The 15,349-nt window shown below is 34.6% G+C and overlaps 1 long non-coding RNA gene across 5 annotated transcripts in view; it reads right to left on the bottom strand.

The window, feature by feature from the left end:
* LOC148001083 (uncharacterized) overlaps nt 1-15,349 on the bottom strand; it is a 242,627-nt gene that overhangs the window by 91,117 nt on the left and 136,161 nt on the right. For 3 of the 5 annotated variants that reach the window (XR_015638397.1, XR_015638398.1, XR_015638399.1), the window contains one exon: nt 9,627-9,769. This is a non-coding gene — a long non-coding RNA (uncharacterized LOC148001083). Of the gene's footprint in view, nt 1-9,626; nt 9,770-11,987; nt 12,127-15,349 lie in introns of all 5 variants that reach the window. The other 2 variants (XR_015638395.1, XR_015638396.1) reach the window with 1 other exon arrangement.

Genomic DNA, 15,349 nt, shown 5'->3' with positions numbered 1-15,349 from the left:
AAAAGAATGCATTGCTATAGCCAAGTCTGTTATTGAATTCCAGATCCTTCTATATCCATCCCCAAATACTGAGATTAGAGGTAGAGTTATAGGTTTTTAATATTCCATATTTTAAAATGTGTATGACCTTATTACTATGAAAACTGTCCCACAGCAAAAATATTTACATATGGAAAGATTAAAGACACATGCATTTTTAAAATATATTCTTCACAATTTGTCACATGTTCTGGTCTGTATTGTCAATGTGAAACAAGGCAAAGTTATCTAGAAAAAGTAATCTCAACTTAAAAAATGCCAACATTAGCATAGAGTACAGATATGTCAGGACTGATGGTTACTGTGAGAGATCACACTCACTCACTGATAAGAGTTGCAAGAAGTTAGACCGCAGGGAGACAAATAACCCTATTAAAAATGGGGTTCAGAGCTAAACAAAGAATTCACAGTTGAGGAATGCCGAATGGCTGAGAAACACCTAAAGAAATGTTCAACATCTTTAGTCATAAGGGAAATGCAAATCAAAACAACCCTGAGATTTCACCTCACATCAGCGAGAATGGCTAAGATCAAAAACTCAGGTGACAGCAAATGCTGGCGAGGATGCAGAGAAAGAGGAACACTCCTCCATTGTTGGTGGGATTGCAGACTGGTACAACCATTCCGGAAATCAGTCTGGAGGTTCCTCAGAAAATTGGACATTGAACTGCCTGAGGATCCAGCTATACCTCTCTTGGGTATATACTCAAAAGATGCCCCAACATATAAAAAAGACACGTGCTCCAATATGTTCATCGCAGCCTTAAGCTGGAAAGAACCCAGATGCCCTTCAACAGAGGAATGGATACGGAAAATGTGGTACATCTACACAATGGAATATTACTCAGCTATCAAAAACAATGACTTTATGAAATTCGTAGGCAAATGGTTGGAACTGGAAAATATCATCCTGAGTGAGGTAACCCAATCACAGAAAAACACACATGGTATGCACTCATTGATAAGTGGCTATTAGCCCAAATGCTTGAATTACCCTAGATGCCTAGAACAAATGAAACTCAAGATGGATGATGAATGCTTCACTCCTCCTTTAAAAGGGGAATAAGAATACCCGTAGCAGGGAATAGAAAGGCAAAGATTAAAACAGACACAGAAGGAACACCCATTCAGAGCCTGCCCCACATGTGGCCCATACATATACAGCCATCCAATTAGACAAGATGAATGAAGCAAAGAAGTGCAGGCCGACAGGAGCCGGATGTAGATCGCTCCTGAGAGACACAGCCAGAATACAGCAAATACAGAGGCGAATGCCAGCAGCAAACCACTGAACTGAGAAAAGGACCCCCGTTGAAGGAATCAGAGAAAGAACTGGAAGAGCTTGAAGGGGCTCGAGACCCCATATGTACAACAATGCCAAGCAACCAGAGCTTCCAGGGACTAAGCCACTACCTAAATACTATACATGGACTGACCCTGGACTCTGACCTCATAGGTAGCAATGCATATCCTAGTAAGAGCACCAGTGGAAGGGGAAGCCCTGGGTTCTGCTAAGACTGAACCCCCAGTGAACTAGATTGTTGGGGGGAGGGCGGCAATGGGGGGAGGATGGGGAGGGGAACACCGATAAGAAAGGGGAGGGGGGAGGGGGATGTTTGCCGGGAAACCGGGAAAGGGAATAACAATCGAAATATATATATAAAGAAATACTCAAGTTAATAAAAAAATTATATTTAAAAAAAAAAGACGGTTGGGGCTGGGGATTTAGCTCAGTGGTAGAGCGCTTACCTAGGAAGCGCAAGGCCCTGGGTTCGGTCCCCAGCTCCGAAAAAAAGAACCAAAAAAAAAAAAAAAAAAAAAAAAAAGACGGCTTGGAAAGCCATGTAGAGCAAGCCAGTAAGCCCCATTCCTCATTGTGCCTACTTGAGTACTGAACTTCAGGGAGACTCCTTTCCTGTCCTGTCCTCATTCCAACCTTAGTGGTTGACTATAAATTATAAGGTCAAATTAGCTCCATATTTCCCCAGACATTGTTTTGGTCAATATTTTAGAACAACATCAAAAAGTAAAACATCATTAAATGGATATGTAGAAACTATATTACAGAACAACCAGGCACGTTTGTGCTAGGAATACAAACATCATTAGAAATTGATTCTAAGGAGAACAAATCTTAAGGAGACAATGAATATTGTCATATCTATGAATGAAAAGAGATATTGGTCACTGAATAGATAGAAACTATATCACAGAACAATCAGATATGTTTGTGCTAGGAATACAAATGTTAGAAATTGATTCTAAGGAGAACAAATTTTAAAAGACAATGAATATTGTCATATCTATGAATAAAACAATACTAATAAAATTCAATCAAAATATGAAAAATATAGTCAGCAAAGTAGAAATAAGAAGTGAACTTTTATGACCCTACAAAAAAGAATTTAAAAAATATCTGCCTGCTACTTTATGCACCATGTAAAATCTCAATGCTTTCTCCCTGTGATCTTAGACAGCAAATGTATACTCTCGGTCTACTGCCAGTCTACTCTGTCCTCCAAAGCCAGTGCAATATTGATATCAAAGCTAAGAAAGGGCCTAGAGTTAAAGGAGAAAAATAAAAATAATTTTATTTGCAGGTCATCTGAAAATTTAGTTAGAAAATTTAGTTAGAAAATTTAGTTATAAAAATTATATTCTTACAATAAAAATGATTGGAACAAAATATTTTTCAATACTGTGACAATATTTAAAACCAATTTTATTTTAATATACTCCACATGAACACCTTGAATTTTGATGGCCTAAAATTAACTCTTATAAAATTATCAAGAAAACTCAATAGTAAAATATATATGCTGTAAAATATATATGCTGAAAATTGCAACAGATAAAGTGAATCATAACAGTTGAAAATGAGAAGAAAGTGAAAATTTAACCCACAAAAATTATAGAAGGTTTCTTCATATAACTTCAGCCATTTATACATTATTATACTTTGCGTGAAATGGCAAAAAGAATAGGCAGGCATTCGTTAAAGTAACAAACTTGGAGTAAACTGAGTTATGTCCAGAAGAACTACTGAATATCTATGATAGTATATACTCTCAGTAGTAGCCAGACAAAGTCATATAGATCAGGGAAACAGAAGAGATTTAGGACTGATATACCTATAACCACGTTTGAAAAGAGTTCAGAATATTTCACAGAAAAATATTTTATTTAGAAACCAGTGTCAACAAAATTATATATCCATGCTTGTTGAAGTTTTGTATAAGTTAGCAATGTGTGATTAAGTTTAATCTACATGGCAGCAGCATATGGTAGGACAATACCCTGGACGGATGATTGCTGATTTCCTATCTATGAAATTTTCTCCTTACTGGACTTGCCACAACTCATCTTTGAAAGAGCATTTTGCCATTTTTAGGATATGGTAAAGTCAAAACTATTGAATCAAGCTTTGTTTGCTCCACTGTAGTAGGTCACACATCTTTTGCAAAACTTTATCTATATTTACATTATGATTTAGACCAGTAGTAAAGTTACAGTTGTGGGTAGCAATAAAAATAATTTTATGGACAAGGATTACCACAACATGAAAAACTATATTACAGGATTGCATCATTAAGAAGATTGAAAACAACTTCTTCATTACAATACTGAAAATTTATTAAGTCCGGCTACTCTAAATCAGAGAGTACTTCCATTAACTCATACATTTTGTTCTTTGATCACATTTCACATAACATGCACACATTAGAGTGGATGGTGGCAAACGATCAAACTAAAAGTTCTTAATATCAATATTGAATAATCAACATGACTTTGGATTAAATATTTCTTTGCCTTTTGATTTTGCTTTGATTCATTTTCTCTCCATGCTTATGTGTATGTACATATGTATGTATGTATGTATGTATGTATGTATGCATGTATATATATATATATGTATGTATGTATGCATGCATGCATGCATGCATGTTTCTGTTTTTGCCACTTTCTGGGCCAAGCATATACAAACTGTCACATTCCACTCCCTGGCCCCCATGAGTTTTTTTAAACATGTGCATCTATAAGTATCATAACTAAACATAGCACAATGCCAAATATATTTAGTTCAACTTTCAAGGTTCTTATATTCTCAACAATGTCAAAAGTCCAAAGTTCAAGGTCTCTTCTGAGATTAATCACAACCCCTTAACTGTCATCCCCAAAACAAGACAGGAAACCAGCTGGGCAAATTCCAAACTTTGCATTTCCATGTCTGCAAAGCAGTCTTCAGAACTCCCACTCCTTTTTCATCTCTGTTGACTGCAGCAAACTTCTTTCACCTAGGTACTCTCTATTAGCAGCTTTTCTCAGCATCTCGAGTATCTTGGAACCCCAAGGCAACTTCAATGTTACAACTTCTTGTTTCAATGCCTGGGATCCACACATGATCATCTGGGCTGCCTCTTCATCAGAAGGATGCTAGTTGAAGGTTTACTTTAGGTAGAGTGAAGATCTTAAGCTCAAACTCACAGAGACACCTACTCCAACAAGTAGGCCATACCTCCTGATAGTGCCATTTTCTGGGCTCAGCACATAGAAACCATCACAGCATTTGAATTAAGGTGTTAGAAAACAGAAGAATGTCTAATAATTTAGAGTGTTGAGTTGCTAGCTACTGTGAGTGAAATGAAATGAGTATTAAGGGTTGAACCCTGATCCTATTTATTATGAGAGCAGCAAGTGTTTTTGATTAATAAGCTTAACTCCAGCCCTAAAATGGATATTTCAAGGTACAGCACATGACAGCAATCCCAGAAATAGATAAATCTGATTTCACAAAAATTAGAATGATATAATTCTGAAGGCAACAAAAATGATAGAAAGATAAGTGGAAGACTGGTAGAACACAGTGTTAAATAAAATGGGCTAGGCTAAGAGTGTACAAAAACCAGTAGTAATTAAGAAAATTAAAGCCCATTTATGAAGAGGTGGAAATAATTCAAATACAATACTCAAGTTTGCCTTTGCCAGAGTAAAAATATTGACACCAGCAATAATTTATACAGGAGTGAACTGGATTCTCCAAACTGGGCCACTCCTAGTATTTATTGAATATCACATTAAATATGATAAGGGTTATAATGCGGAACTTTGTCTGAAAGAGTTACTTACAAGAGTTTTACAAGGGTGGATGTTTTCTGATCTCATTGACTCAGAACAGCAGACAGAACCACAAACATTTTATCAACTCAATCACATATGTTGCTTTAAACATTTTTAGATAATGTTTATTTATTTTCAATACCATTAAATTTAGAGAAGATCAGTTCCTATATCCTTTCATCATGTCTTACACGTGCATTATTTTGTGTCAGGGACATGTAAGATTTGTGAGTAAGAACTATGTGAAGTTTGCTTTCTCCAGCCTGTATGTCAAGATGTCAGATACTGAAACTGTCTTTATTTACTGAACAACTTTGCGGGTACCTCACACATGGTGTTTTAAATTGTCTGCTTATTAATTTGAAGAATATATATGAGGTGAGCATATCACTTTTAATGGATTCTATACTAAGTAAAAGTATGCCTGATAATAGATAACCCGAAGACATAGCCATGCAATTCAAAGTGTCACATTTTCGTCACCATTGTTAATTTTCTTATTATGTTAAAACTTTTTTTCAAATGGTCTTTGATTTTTTATTGGGTATTTTATCTATTTACATTTCAATATTATCCCCCTTCCCTGTTTTCCTCTCTGAAAACCTCCCAACACATCCCCTACCTCTATGAGGGTGCTTCCCCAACCACCTCTTCACTGCCCTAGCATTCCCCTAGGCTGGGGCATCAAGCCTGCACAGGACCAAAGGCCTCCCTTCCTATTGATGCCAGACAAGGCCATCCTCTGCTACATATGGAACTGGAGCCATGGATCCCTCAATGTGTACTCTTTGGTTGGTCATTTAGTCCCTGGGAGTGTTGGGGGTGGGGGAGGGTTGGTTCTGGTTGTTTGATGTTGTTCTTCCTATAGGGTTGCAAACCCCTTCAGCTCCTTCAGTCCTTCCCCTAACTTCTCCATTGTGGTCCCCCTGCTCAGTTAGATGGTTGGCTGCAAGCATATGCATCTGTATCACCAAGGCTCTGGCGGAGCATCTCAGGAAATGTCCATATCAGGCTCTTTTCAGCAAGTACTTTTTGTCGTCAGAAATAGTGTCTGGGTTTTGTACCTGCATTTGGGCTGGATCCCCAGGTGGGGCAGTCTCTGGGTGGCCTTTCCTTCGGTGTCTATTCCGCCCTTTGTCCCTGTATTTTCTTTAGACAGGAGCTATTCTGTGTTAAATTTTTGAGAAGGGTGAGTGGTCCCATCCCTCAAACAGGGGCAGTGCCTAACTTCTGAATATGGTCTCTACAGGTTCTCTTTCCCCTTTGTTGGGTATTTCAGTTAATGTTATCCCTGTTGGGTCCTGGGAACCTCTTGTTTTTCTGGTGTCTGAGACTTTCTGTTGCTTACCCCAGCTCCCCATCCCCCATTGCCACATACCTCTTTTCAGTTTCCTGACTCTCTGTCCATCTCCCCAGTCTCCTCCCACACCTGATCCTGTTCCCACTTCCTTTCCTCTCTTCCTCCCAAGTCCTGCCCACCTTCCACCTCCCATGATTATTTTGTTCTCCCTTCTAAGTAGGAATGAGGCATCCACACATTGGTCTTTCTTCTTCTTGACCTTCGTATGGTCTGTGAGTTGTATCATGGGTAGTCCGATTGTTTTTACATAATATCCACTTATCAGTGAGTAGGTACCATGTGTGTTCTTTAGTGACTAGGTTACCTCACTCAGGATAATATTTTGTAGTTCCATCCATTAGCCTAATAATTTCATGAGCTCAGTTTTTTAATGACTGAGTATTATTTATTGTGTAAATGTACCACATTTTCTGTAACCATTCCTTTGTTGAAGGACATCTAGGTTGTTTCCAGCTTCTGACTTTTATAAAGAAGGCTGCTATGAACATGCTATGAGCGTGGGTCTTTGTTGTAGACTGGAGAATAATTTTGGGTATATGCCAAGGAGTGGTGTAGCTGGGTCCTCAGGTAGTATTATGTCCAATTTTTGAGGACCGTCCAGACTGATTTCCAGAGTGGTTGTACCACTTCCAACCCACGAGCAATGGGGGAGTATTGAATCAGTCTGCCTTTATGATTAATGAAAGCATATTTTGTTACAGCATTTTTTTCTGAAACTAATGAGTGATGAGGAAGACTAAGACTTTTCTAGTGCTGAGTACATTAAAGAAGCTACACTTCAAACATTGAGGGTGATCTCTGGACTGATGAATCCTATCATCCTCTTTTAACAGTCCTAGAGCAATGGTGATGGTTCATTGCTTTCTATTTATTTCCTAAAGGAAGAGCAAAGACACTCTGCAGGATGTGTCCCACTAAATTATGTTTCCTAGAGATTGTCTTCCCTGCTTTCTAGTCTATTCTCATTTTCAGTATAGTATCCCCAGGAATATCAATAAATACTCCTAAGAAAGTACTGGCACATGGTAGTGTGCTCTATCTGTTGATGGGTTCTTTTGGATTCTAATGTGTCCTGACAGATGTTACAAAACCATTAAATGCTTTATAGAAGTTCCACTGCTTTTATATCTCTTTCTCACCTGCAGCAAACTGTCCTTTCCCTGTGTGTTCTGGGTGAATGTAGCATTACAAGCATCCAAGATTTTGATTCAGACATCATTACAGTCTGTGTTCTGTTTTATTGATGCTCATTTCAATTTGCTCAGTTTTCCCATTTATGGATATTATGAGTGGGTTTTTAATATAATTTTGCTATTTTGCTCTTTGTTTCTTTTAGTAACTTTACACACTTAACAGATGACATAGATTATTCTTAGGCAAATAATTTAGATTAGAAAACATAATAAGAAAACATATTTGATGGCAACAGTTATGAGGTCTACATTTCCACCAAGGCAAGGTAGAATAAGGTAGTAAGAATGTTTTCCTCAGTGTGAGTCTACGTTCTGTGTCAAGATCTTTCAAAAACTCTGTCTATTACCTCATGCCCCAAGCTTTGTGACAGATGCTAAACTGAGAAAGGATGTTGCATATTCCTATTCAGCGAGTGCCTGGGGGTTTGAGTAGTAAGAACATGCAGTCAACATCCTGACCACAATGCAAATGATAAGCTAAGTCTTGATAAGTATCTGCAAATTTAAACTGGCAATATGTTTCATAGTCCAATTAAGAAATTTCCATACTTAATTCTTATAAGAAGTTTATCATTAAAATAATATAATTTAAAATTCTTGTCTGATTAAATATTATAATTCAATGTCAGCAAAATATATTATGTTTATGACTATGAATACAAGAAAACCATTGCACATGACAAATACCCCAAATGAAATCTGTAAAGCCTTTATGTGTGTAGATTAAATTCCTCTACCATCTATTATTTACATGTATGAGGGTATTTGTTGATGTTCTATTCCTGCTAAGCCTGCTACCAACAGAAAATCATGATCTATGAAAATTCCCATTTCCTAAAATCACACTTTTAAAATTAATTTTGATTTATCATTTTAATTAATTTTTTATATTTCTAAAATATGCTATGCTATATACCATTATTAGAATTGTGAATATGTATTCTTTATTAATTATTCCTATGAATAAATAAAAATATTGTTATTTAAATGTTTATATGTTTTTAATTTATCTTTTGCTTTTGAGATGATAATGTAAGTATATCAATTCTTCCTTCCCCTTACTCCCTCCAAGTGCTCTTATAAAACTCTCCTTACTCATTTTGAAATTCATGACCTTTTTAATTATTATATATTTAATTATTATATATTAATACATATATATTCTTAACTATAACCTTGTTTGACTGTATAACATTACTTAAATATTTGTTTTCAAGACTGATCAATTAACAGTGGACAACCAGTTGGCGTATGGATCCCTGGGAAAGATATTTTTCTCCTGTTTTTACTATTCTTTAGATGCTTCTAATACTTTGTGTAAGGCTGAGGCTTTATGGTCTTTCCTTGTCTGTATTGGCATGTCTATTGTTATTGTCTTTATTTAGCTCACATTTAGGCTGTTCTGCTTGTGATACTTCAGGGGTGTAGCCTCTGAGATTGTTAGAATACGTACTGTTGCAGAAAACTCCATGATCATCTGGCTCTTAATCTTTCTGCCCTTTACTTTGCACTGTTTCACAATCTGCTGAAGCAGAAGTTTTCTAGATATATTTACTGGAACTGGATTCCACAGCTCTGTAGTATAGTTGGTTGTGATGTTCCATAACTATTTTCTACCTGTTGTAAAGATTTCGTTTGATGTGTGATAAGGATGAGACGAGTCTGTGATTATAAACTTTTGAAATGAGAAATGAATAACACTTGTTTTGGTGGAGTGGTGGCTGTAGGATTTTCTCCCAAGTCCCTGACTTCTCTAGCACTGAGAATTTAACTGTTTCCTCTATCAGTTAAGTTTGTTGAGTAGGTTTACGCTCCAGCTAGCTATTGGTTTCTGCCAAGGTATGCATGTCACTACCTCACCCTTAGTGCTACTATAGCCTACTAGTCATAGCTGAGTAAGACTACTGTTTGCTTACCTCCTTTGGGTGCTTGCTCCTTGTGGTGCCATGAAAGATGTTCCTCAGGGATGATGCATTAAGGTTAGTTCCATCTCAGATATCTTGACTACCTGTGTCATAAATGCATGGCATCTTCAGCAGCAGGGGCTTATGCTATATCTCTGGGGAGAAACAATGAGATATAGTAACAGTCTGTAATATTTGTGAGTTTCTTGAAAAACCATCATCAAAAACTCAGAACTTCTCATGTCTAGTTGGGGTTTTGGTTAGGTGGTCTATGGCTCTTGGAGGGAACATTATCATTCCAGGTGAAAAGAAAATTGTATTTGTTTATTTATGCTAATGTTCATTATAGTTTGTATGATGATAGTTAGTATGATTCCTTGTAAATATTTTGTATATTTTTAGTATTATTTTACTCACTTTTTTATCCACACGAAAGTAGTTATGCATGATAACTAATGTCATAATATAAGAAAAAGCATATAAGGTATTTTTCTTACTTATTTACTTATTTATCAAAGTCCAGTAAGTCTATTGTCTCAAATGACATTTTATTTTATTTTATTTTATTTATTTATTTTTGGTTTAAAGGCTGTCAGTGTTGTTTCACTGACTGTGCATACCATGGTTCTTTTGTCCATTAAGCTATTGATAGACACTCAGTTTGCTTTCTGTTTACTTATCGGGAATAATGCAATTACGAGAAAAGTATATATTGTAATCAGCTACTGATTACAAATCCTTTAGAACCATTTATTTAAATTGAACTAATTGGATAATAGTAAAAGTATCTCTCTCAAAAACTGAGGAGCTCTTACCCAAAACGTTCTTAAGAATTATCATTCAAACTAACAGGCTTCAAGAGCTTTCTTTACCAACTCTCCCTCAATAACCTTTGGTCATTCTTATCAGCCATTCTAACTGGGGTGAGGTGATATTTCATTATATTATTAATTTCTATTTTAATTATTATAATTTGATGATCATTTACGAATTGTGCCATTTTATTTCTTTTTGTTTTATTTTATTTTTTCTTTTATTTTAAACTTCCATACATGATCACTCCATTTTTAACTTTTACTCTTATCTTTGCCTGCTCCAACTCCTCCTGTGCCTCTACTCAATTTCAAATTCATTACCACTTTCATAAATTTATATATATTATATATAATTTGTATATTTATATAATTTGTATATTATATAATTTATATATGTTATATATAACATATATGTATAATACAGTTCAGAGAACAAGGATTCCTACAGTAAAAATATTTTTCTCCATATGACAAAAAAGTGCTGTCTATATTTCAAACTTATTATTGCCTAACTAAGATCTGCACGTTGACAACACCAGCTGAGATGCTAGCAAAGTTGCATAAATCTCAAAAGGCTTCAGCCCTAGAATGGCTACATACAATTTGCCTTCTTTTGATAAATATTTACTCAAGAATTTTTCTCAGTTTTACTAGTTTATATTTAATATTGTAAATGGAATGCTACATATTTTGAATAGAATACTAGGTCTTTTTCTTACCACTACGTCAATTAGGCATTGAAAATAAGTAGGCTTTATTTTGCTCCCATTGTGGCAGAGAAGGCAAAACAGCTCGATGTCTCTATTCACAATGGTGGGAGCTTGTGACATGGGCTTTTCATCTCAGTGAATCAGAATTCAGACATTGGAACCGAATTGTGAGCAAATCCATGCTGTATATGAATGCACATATTTCTTATAAACTTTATAATATCATGGTAAATATTGTTAAATAGCTCAAAATCAAAGCAGTTTGATGATGAAAGTGTTATTATTGGAATGAAATTATTATTCATATAATTAAAATCCTGTATATAGCCATTTAGAATGTTAATATAGTTAACATACTGTTGAAAATTGTAAAGTTAAGAAAATTATACTATCCATCATGTATCTATTGAGTACTGAATGTGACATAACTTAGGAAGAGGTAACGGTGATGGAATATTTTGTAGCAATATCAGGACTTTTCCTTTTCTCTTTTTAAGATTTTTATTGAGTATTTTATTTATTTACATTTCAAATGTTATTCCCCTTGTTTCTCCTCCACAAACCCTGTACCCGAACCCTCCCCTGTTTCTATGAGGGTGCTCTTCCATCCAACCACATACTTCTCCTCACCACCCCAGCATTCCCCTAGGCTGCGGCATCAACCTTCACAGGACCAAGAGCCTTCCCTCCCATTGATGTCAGGTGCCAGGTAAGGCCATTCACTGCTACATATGCCATTTCAATAGTATACACTGGATATATAAAAAAATACAGATTGATAATTCAGAATTCTTTTCAGGTTTTCCAAGTAGACTTTGCTTAATAACCCACACCAATATATACATTACCCATCCATCATTGTCACTTTCATTATACAGAGCAATTCCATTTTTACTCCTTGGCACAGTTATGCAAACTTTCACATGATAGCACATTGGAATATTGATATCTGCATTTCCTGGTACTCTAATAAAATCTCTATGTGTGCTGGTGAAAGAAGCAAGAAGAGAGAGGGACATGAGATTTTTGTTCGAGTGCTCAAAAGTTGCTTCTTTACTTTATTGTCACCATTACTTGGATTGAGTTTTTATTATCATTTTAATAGCAAATAACAATAATTAAAACAAAATATATAGTTAAACTCCAAAGAAAATTTTAATATTACTTTGATTGCCAGAAAATAATAACAACAACAAAGTTGATCTTGCTGACCATTAAAAATGTAAACTTCTCAAACTGTTTTGTAGGTAATCCCTGAAATAATCTTTATTCTACCTTATAAACCAAATACGAGAAGCTTATGCTTGGATAAAGGGGTATCTGTGAAAAAATAAATCATTTTATAACTCGTGTCAGCATTTATATTGCTAAGGTAAATTATTTATGTAAAAATGTAGTAGGCAGGCCATAACCTGATTTTTTAATTTATATAAGGCAAAGGAGAGAAATATTATAATATAGTTAGTGGTCAAGGTAAGTGCTGATATATATTACACTTATTTATCTAGATTCTCCAAATTTACCACAGGTCTCCATGAGTAGAAAAGCAGAACAAGATAGTTCTGAGCAAGATGGTACAGTGGAAACAGATGGGTAGAGACAGTCGCACCTCTGCTGATTTGCAAACAGAGTTAACACATTACAAACAAGGAGAATGAGGAATTAGCAAAGGCTTAAAGAGTGGAAAGATGGAATTTTGTACTTTGAATTTAACCCAAATCTAGTCAGGTTTGTCAAGTTTCAGATATGAAGAATAACATATTTCCTAACAGTTCTAAAACCTGTGATAGATACAGATCAAGACAGTAAGTACCTACATCTAGTTAGATGAGTTCTTTCTATCCTACGCACAAAAGTAGAATTGGTAGGGCAAAGTTTTTACTTATTTTATTTTATTATTATTTGATCTGCTTTGACTTTAATTTCTTGATTAAAAGTATACATATTTTTATTTCCAGGAACCTCCACAATTTTTGGCTAAAAGAAACAGAATGTAGCCTGCTGGTTTGACATTATAAAACAAATCCCAAAATAACTGTGGATGACTCAGGTATGCTGAAAATGAGGAATCACATTTTTCAGTCACAGTATTCAAACAAATGTTCACGGGGTTCAATGTGAGAGGAAGGAAATCCATATTTGTTCTAGGGAGAAAATAATAATCAAATAAATCCCTTCTTTGTAGCCGATGATGTAATAAACACGTTTTAAAACAAAAACTAAATAAAAACAGCTATTTGTAATTTCTAGCATAATATGCATCTAAGAAATATAAAGTGATAGTTTACCCCAAATAAAAAAAAATTAAATTCCACTAGCAAACCAGTTGTTTTGTTTTAATAATGATGAAAGCTAGAGACATCATAATTCCTGATTCCAAATTGAATTCTGTAACCAAAAACGTTATTACATTATTCTAAATATAGTTACAGAGAACATTATAATATGCTAGGGATTCAAGAAATAAATTCAAATGTAAATTGTATTTTTAAAGTGTGAAGGACAAGTCACACTTTATCACTGATACAGACACAGTTCTGTATGTTTTGTGTTCATTGTTGTTTCTAATATGATACCACCATTAAGCTCTAATATATATTCAAACATCTATCTTTTAATTAATGGGTAATCACTCATTTAACACTGCTGGAAAGGTTATATCAACTTCTGGTACTAATGAGAAAAAATATATATATATGATTCTTGAGTTTTCAGTAAGTTTTGTCATTAGCTATAGAGACATAATGCCAATTTATATATAACAATTTTTAATGTGGTAGGGAAAGTAATGGGCTCAGTTATTTAAAATATTTATTATTAGTTATAAGCCCTAGATGATAGAACAAGAAATAAAAGAAAAAATGAGTATCTTTTTTTCTATAGGGTAATAAGTTTTGTTTGAAAACCCATGACTCTCAGAATACATAGTGTTGTTCACCAATATCATCGAAATTGAAATATTCTCTCCTGGGTGGAAAAGTAACTTCATAATACCAAATTTAAGTGAAACCTACAATATTCATATAATTTTGAAATTCAAAAGATACACAAATCCCTTTCCCCATATGATATGAACAGTAAGAATTTCTGCAGTAAAAAGACTCTATGTGATATGTGTGTGTACCAAAACTCTCTGCAAACTGTGCAGGGGGCTGCCAGTTTTTACTTTTCACGAGTAGCCCCACTCTGAGTAGACATTTCTGTAACTCAATTTCCCTTTGCCCCTAACCATCCTTCTGTAAGCAACCCCTCATCTGAATTCACAGAAGGTTTCTATCGTAACTCACTAGTGGGTTAAACTTGACTTGGTTCAAATCATTTCTTTGCTCTATCATCAGTGATATTTCTTCACATCTCTTCACAAGAAAAATAAAATAAATTCAAGCACAGCATATATTTTTAAGTTAAGTTTTCAAAGAAATTGTTAATAGCTTCAAAACTGCATGTGGTGTATCTTTACAGTGCTTCTGCAGAAATCAAATATATATGCAGAAAGTTAAGTAAATTATTTTCTTCATGTTGATCATATGAATAGTTAGTATATCTTGAGCATTAAAGAACAACAGTTTCTATGAACATCCAACTTAATGACTAGGTAAAGGAAGCACATTTCATAATTCATTAATTCTGAATACTACTGACTTATTTAGTCATATTTATTTCTTTGAAAATAGAAATAAGGGAAATATATTAGTATTGATTTATACATTTTATATGTTTAATTATGCGAATTAAGTATCTATCTGTGAGTGATATAGTAACATGGGAACGTGATGTTAGTTGACAGATTTTCATCACATCAGTGAAAATTGCTAGAGCTCTAGAACATCATAATTGCGACATTAAAACCTGATGGAGCCTTTTGAAGTAATATTGGTAGATAATTGTGTCATGACAAATCAAAGTCCTCTCCTTCTTAAATGAATATTGAAGTTATATATCAACACAAAGAAATAAATATGAGGAGACAATCCAAGGTTCAAATTAACTATTGTTTATATTAAAAAGTTTTCATTTTTGTTGTAGAGATCATATCTGTGTGTATATGTTTGGAAAATGTACATTCATGAACATATATATGTAAGTATATATGTGTTCATAAATACCACAAAATATACACAAACATGTGTGTATATGTGTGCATGTGTAATATACACATTTGATACACATTGGGAGGACATTCTTGATTAGGTTGATAGCAATAAATCCA

Source organism: Rattus norvegicus, chromosome 15 (genome assembly GCF_021556685.1).
Source record: "Rattus norvegicus strain SHRSP/BbbUtx chromosome 15, alternate assembly SHRSP_T2T, whole genome shotgun sequence".
Classification (NCBI taxonomy): Eukaryota; Metazoa; Chordata; class Mammalia; order Rodentia; family Muridae; genus Rattus; species Rattus norvegicus.
Note: the sequence above shows the minus strand (reverse complement) of the source record. Positions and strands in the feature narration are given on the sequence as shown.